The sequence below is a fragment of the Lacerta agilis genome, chromosome 3, assembly GCF_009819535.1.
Source record: "Lacerta agilis isolate rLacAgi1 chromosome 3, rLacAgi1.pri, whole genome shotgun sequence".
In the NCBI taxonomy this organism is placed as follows: domain Eukaryota; kingdom Metazoa; phylum Chordata; class Lepidosauria; order Squamata; family Lacertidae; genus Lacerta; species Lacerta agilis.
Window position 1 is genome coordinate 79,884,533 of NC_046314.1, and position 6,769 is coordinate 79,891,301.

The 6,769-nt window shown below is 40.8% G+C and overlaps 1 long non-coding RNA gene across 1 annotated transcript; it reads left to right on the plus strand.

Moving 5' to 3' along the window:
• Nucleotides 1-3,868: 3,868 nt before the first annotated feature.
• On the plus strand, nucleotides 3,869-6,305 carry LOC117044719. Its single transcript, XR_004426317.1, has 3 exons — nucleotides 3,869-4,018; nucleotides 5,047-5,164; nucleotides 6,078-6,305. It is a non-coding gene; the product is annotated as an uncharacterized LOC117044719 (long non-coding RNA).
• Nucleotides 6,306-6,769: the final 464 nt, after the last annotated feature.

Genomic DNA, 6,769 nt, shown 5'->3' on the forward strand with positions numbered 1-6,769 from the left:
TGCATATGCTGTACTGCAGCTCATATATTTATTTATCTCTCTCTCTCTCTCTGCCTTCATACTTCCTTTGAGAAACAGCTGACCCTTGCTTAATAAATTTCATGCTAGACACAACCCCATGTTAAAAAAAAAGACTGAATGAATAGACATCCGGATAAAGCCTTTGGTAAAATGAATAAGACATTGTACAGTAATGAATAAGATGTGTAATCCACAACCCACTTACTCCAGAGCAGTCCAGTGACTTAATGGTACCATTCCAAGGTAAATAGATTATGGATTGCACTGTGTGTGAGCAGAAATCCTTCAATTAGTTTATTCAAAATTTATATTCTTCCTAAATATAGCCTACACTATACAACTGATGGCAAGCTGAATTATTTATTAGCTCATTTTCCAGTCATCATGCTGATATGTGCACACTCTGCTTGCATATACATTCATGGAGTCAAAAATGAAATAATACCCTTATCCTATGAGAGCCAGACCAGCACAGCAGGCCATGCCGTGCTAATGTTCTCCTGCTTAAAATAGTACCTGTTTGAAGAGGGGTTAAGTGCTCCACTTTTTTATTTAACAGGATTTAGATACCGCTTAATTACAAAAACATCTAAGCACTTTACATATAATATTTTAAAATAAATTAAAATTATCAAGAAAACCAGATATTTAAAACAAGCCAGCCTAAAAAATGTCAGAATAAATCAGTAATTTCAAAAATATACACTATAAGATTACATATTAAAATGCATGTCAAATATACATGTCTGGGTAGACTAGATTAAACAAAACAAAAACTTTTAGCAGGTGCCAAAAACCAATCTAGCAAAGGCGCCTGCCTAATATCAATGTGCAGGGAGTTCCAAAGTTTAGGTGATATCACACTGAAAGATCACCTGCAAGTATGGAATAAATATTATGTGGCACTGTAAAAGTGCCAGTTCCAAAATATGTATTTATAGCAATGCTTTGGCTAAAGCAGGTCATGCCCTTGTGTCCTTCTTTGTCCAGTGGGCTTTTCCTTTATGATGAGCTGTTTGAATGGTTTTGCTATTTTCTGCATTGTACAACTGCACCGGTGTACTGTGGTCAGGAGTATTGTTTTAAACACATATTAATGTGATCTTAAAAGAGTGACTGCATAGGAGACTGTCGCAAACCCCAGCCTGTATCCTGTGGGGTTGGTCTGCAGACTCCATGGTGCACTTAGCACAGGGGCAATAAAAGAAAATAAGCATTAGGAGGAGGCCTTAGTTTCCTGTCCAGAGCTCAGCTTAGCTTCCCAGAGGAAGGAACACAAAAGTAGAGTCACCAAACACTGCAGTGGCCTGGCTGATGAGGCTGATTCTCTGTTACCTCACTGACAATCTCATTAGGGCACTCTTGATGATGTTTAGCTATGCTTCATAATGTGAAGACCCCAATAAGAAGTTACTTGTTAGCCTCATGAAAAATAGCCACTGCAGATAAACTTTAACGGCCAGTTGCCTCGCAACCAAAAGTCTGTCTCGTGAGAGAATCCAGTTGCTCTAGCAACAGCCTTTTGACAGGTGCTGAGAGCCACAGACAGCAGAGCTTGTACTGGTAGCTGGGCCAAAGGACACTTGACTGATAAACCACACTACCCTAGACAAACAGATTACTTCACCAGCAACACTTGCTACCCTGTGAACTTGTAGTAAATACACATTTCAGAATGTGTTTTCTGTTATAGAAAGAAAGGAGCTCAAGTCAAGGCATCAAAACACCGGTTAGAAAATTAAATACTTATACTCTGAATTCAATGGAAAGGAGGGAGGGATTTGCAAATCCCTGTCATCTCACTGAATAAGACAGTGGCAAAGATATGAGTGCAATTAAGCTGGGGGGGGGGGATAATAGGGAAAACAGCTTTGGCTGGGTGGGCAGCATTTTCCAGCTCCTGCAGTCTGTTTCGCCATTTGTTTTGTAGCGTCTATAGTACCATAGCATCAAGTGCCCTTTGATCTAGCCACCAGTGCAAGCTCAACTGTCTCTGCAGCTCATAGCTGGTATAAAATGGACCCTCTTATTTTCCTTAGTGTTTAGTTCAATATTTAAAATACTAACGTTCAGAAAGTTGGTGCTATAATCATATATACTAATGTAATGAAATATATCTGAAGGATCCTCTCAACCCTAACATACCAAATTGAACCCTTTGGTCTGCAGGTGAGAGCATCCGACAGATACCATCTTATCAGGAAGCTTGTTCCACACAATGTAGGAATTTGGCCTTTAGGGTTGTGGTACCTACTCTTTGAAATCCCCTCCCTTTGAATATTAGACAATTTCATATATGCCTACAGATGATAAATTTTACGATTTTAATATCTTTTTCTTTTCGCCATTTTGGACAAAAATTCGGTAAACGAAAATTACTGTAAATGAAAATTGAATGGCAAAGGGTTAGAAAAAGAAGCTTATTTGGAAATTTATCTGCTAGCTCACACTCGGATGGTAATCAGTTATGTTGGGGAGTCACCTGCAGGGAAGGAGGTAATAGCATTCCTTAAAAACCACTAGCACATCACCTCGTTTTCAACGCAGGCCAGTCCACAAACCTTTACGGTTAGGCAAATTGAGTTCTACTGACTTTAAAGGCAGGACATTGGTTTGAATTTAGGTTTTTGGCTTAAATGAGTTGTGGCTAGGGCTGACTGACCCACAGATGAATGTGTCCCTATGGTCACGTGACTTAGCTTCCACTGAAGTCAAAGGGACTCTTTCCTTTGACTTAGAGAGTTGTATCAAGCTCTGTTTGTCCGAGAAAAAGCTAATATGGAATTTAACTGAATAAACACTTTAGCAGTGAAGATTACAAAGTAACCTTTCACTTGGTCTTTTTCTTAAACAGAAGGGAGATGTTTTGCTGCCAGTTTGGGTGTTTATTTTCCAGTTTCCATAGAAAATAATTGGTCTCGTATTTTCTCTCTGCCTAGGAATAAATACCTTTATTCATGCTCCCTAAACTTAGCAGCACGCACAGCCAGGACTCATGCTGAGACTTGATCCAAGCTGTCTCCTGCCACAATTCACTGTGGACAGATAAGGCTGTACCATTTTTATGTGGGGCTTTGAACCACTGGATGAAAGTATATATTTCTTGCAGCACATTTATCCTGTTGACTTCTGCAGTTCCAGCCCAGAGATAGAATGCTAAAAAGAGAACAGTAGAGGCCATCAGGGCAAGAAGCCCAACAAAGACAGCACCCGCTGCATATGCTGTTATTTAAAGCATTATTTTTTTCCATAATGTCCATCTTTATTATTATTATTATTCCTCTTTGGGAATATTTTAGGCTGAACTTTAGGTTAGTTAACACGGAAAATACTACATATACAGCATCCTAAAATGCAGGCATTATATGTAATAACCCAAAGCCAGCCTAAGTAAATGAGAAAGAAAAGGTGTGTTAGGCTAGGGTTTTCTTGCTGGCATTAAGTCAACAAGAGCCCTGGGCAATATTAGACTGACCCATTTGCTGTCATTTCATCACACCTCCTGGAGACCCAATATTTAGGGGTAAGCTCAGCTATTCTCTTTAACAACCTATATATATTACTCAGGATCTCTGTTTGCTTAGTCCAATATGGAATAACTCAGGCCACTTTAAACAGTATGGCAGAAATTGTGGTGGACCCTGGGGTCTCAAATTTCAACAGCACCCTGTGCAAATGCCAAAATTCGATGGCCTTGCCTCTCACCTTCCATTCTACATCATAGTTGCGGTTCCCCCTTTGGTGCCCCCAAGGCTCCACACCCAGGTTGCGACCACCTAAATCCACCATGTCAGAGCTTCACTTAATGGGCATATCATTTATACACACTGTTCAGGGCCAACTGGAATCCCAGCTACAATTCTCCTGGCTTGTGTACTCATGCGTCTTTCAGCAAGTCCCAGGAAATTGCAAAGTGGAAGAAGAAGGTTTGTTTTCCTGGGTCCTAATATAACATCATCCCCAACCCCTGGTATGGCTTGGCTATAAATGCTTCCAGGTAAGTCTTTTGCTGTTATATATTATCAGAAGTGAGTAGCAGACAGTTCTTGTGGCCTGGAGCTCAAGTCAGGTCCATGCAGGGGTGGGGGCCAGCCGGGTACATTTGCCCTGGGCCTTGCCAGCTGGCTAAGCTGGCCAGGGGCCGCTGCCAAGGACCAGCTGCTTTTTGTTTGAGTTTATAACTTTATCCTAACAAGGCTACCACCCTGGGCCTCAGAAGAGCTCTACACTGGCCTGGCTCAAGTACTTGTGCTTCTCAGCCTCCGTTCTCTGCTCTCCAGTTCCTGTTGTGCTACCTGGATCCTGTCCATAGCTCTCCTACAGCCTGGCTAGGGTTATTCCTAGTTCTCACTGCTGTGCTTCAAATATCTGGCTACACCCTCAGCCAATCCTGACCCCCTGAATGAAGATACCTCAATGAAGCTTGCAGACCACATTTAGGAAACCCCTGATCTAAAGAACTTCTCCCACCCCATTAGGCCATTAAGTGCAGAGCCGATGGTTACTTAAAGCAACCACTATGTGATATGACAGAGTCACCACTTCACAAAGATTAAATCTGTACAAGTGGGATCAGAAAGCAAGTATATGGACCCTTTTGACAAAATGGCAGAAGACTGGCCTACATTCACTGCCTTGAGCAAGTACATTGTGCCCTGTGATCCTCCCAAAAAATAAACTGCCTGTATTACTGAACTAATAAATTTACATAGCGATAGCAGAGGCTCACTAGAGGTTTATTATGGAAAATACACAACAGAAAGTAGGCTGGAAAAAACATGGTCAGGTAGACATCTGGAATGCTGGCCAATAACTAGATGATGGTGGGGGTAAGCACATATTCATTTCCAGTGCAATACGTGCACCAACAAGAACCCACATTTTCAGTTTCTTTCTGCCAGTGTAACATCTAAAATACAAAGCCATTAACCTATTTACCTGTACAAAACGTACTGAATATTTATTACTGAAGTGTGCCATTTCATAAATGCAAGCCAAATTTCAAAATGTTTTCTTACATTTTAGGTGTCACAACTGAGTAGACAATGACTGAACTGAAAAGAACAACACTTGCTGCAAGCAGTCCGAAATGGAGGGTACGCTACTCATGACCACAAAGTTTTTCTCTCAAGTTCCAACACTGGTAAATATTTTTCAGTGCCTCCATGTGAGGACCACATTATTTAAACAAGCCTTTAGCTATCCTTCTGAGGCTTGAATGAGTCATGTCTCATATTAATAGGTTGCTGTGTCTCCAGCTGTGAAAGCTTCTGTCCTTATACAGCGGTGTTGTGTTTACATAAGGCGAAACTGCAATACATACAAATGGCCATGATAGCAAGGGGTGGGAGTCAACAGACCCTTTCCCAACTTCTGATCTCTCTCTGTTTCCAAAGTGATGTTTCTTGCATTTAAAAAGCCCATCAGGCTACAGTTACATGTGTCCATGTCAGTGGTTCTCAATCTCCCCCCCCCGTCCCCCCCCAAATAGGCCACTTCAAACTTCTGAGGGTCTTGACAGATTTTTCTATCTGCTGTAGCATTTGCAATGTGCTGTGCTAGATGATATAAGATTTTTAATTAATTTTTATTGCTGCTTTTATTTATTATATATTGTACTTTATTGTATTATTCCATAGAATAATGAGGGTTACCATAGCAAGGATGCCCACATTCTGCCTGTCTGAATTTTTAGTGGATGGAACAGGAAACACTACTGTGGCAAAACAACGTTGGTGTCTTTTTGTGAGCAGAGGCTGGCAGAGCTGTTCTGGTTGAGACACAGGATGACCCCTGACCCATCCAACCTGTTCCCTAAAAGATGAATCTGGGATTTGGATAGCTACTAAATTCCCTTCTACTGGAAGAATATGGAAATATGCCAGCAATGTAGGTTCTGTTGAACACCAGTTATTTCACTTGCTGATCTGCTGGCCAGTCACTCACAGAACTTTATTTCTTGAAAGACCAGAGATCCATTTTTTTCTTGCAGGACCAGAACCAGTGTTCCTGTGCTATGGCTTATTATCATAATGTAGCCATTATCTATTTGACAGACACTATCATATATACATTGCTGAGGATGAATAGTTTTCATGGGTCAAACTGAAAAAGGCACAAGGAAAAAAGAAGCATAACAGCATTGCTTTCCTCCATCAACCCTTCAGCTTGCCTGATAACCCCAAATATATATGCAAATAGTCTGTTTATCTGAACTCCAAAGTAAACAAATATGTTGAACATATTTATGGTCATTCAGAAAATAAAGTTTCATTGTATTCAAGAGCTCCACAAAAATAGAAATCTATTCGGTTGGGGGGGGGGCTTTTTAAAAGTGTTTGCTTTTCTACTAGGTCTTTAGCTGTCGTTGTGGTCTTCTTTTCCCCCAGTTGCTTTTAACATCACACAAAAGCTAAGAAAACACTTTTATATGATTCCAGGCTGGAGTTACATCCTCAGGCAACTAGAAATAAACAGTTGCTTGCCACAGATGTCAGAAAGATTTTCTTCACGTGAGGTGGCACTTTGTCCTATAGCCTGAAGGCAATGAGATGATATGTAGGCAATACATGTGGTGTGTCAATAGAAATGTCACATCTGTCATGGCAAATGTGGGAAGTATAATACCATAAGAACAGAATAGTGGTGTTGTGCATCTTGTACTCCGCGACACAGAAGGTGGAAGAGCAAAGTGTTGCTGCATTATCCTCTCAGCAGATACAGATATTTTCTTCCCTGTGCTGTTCCT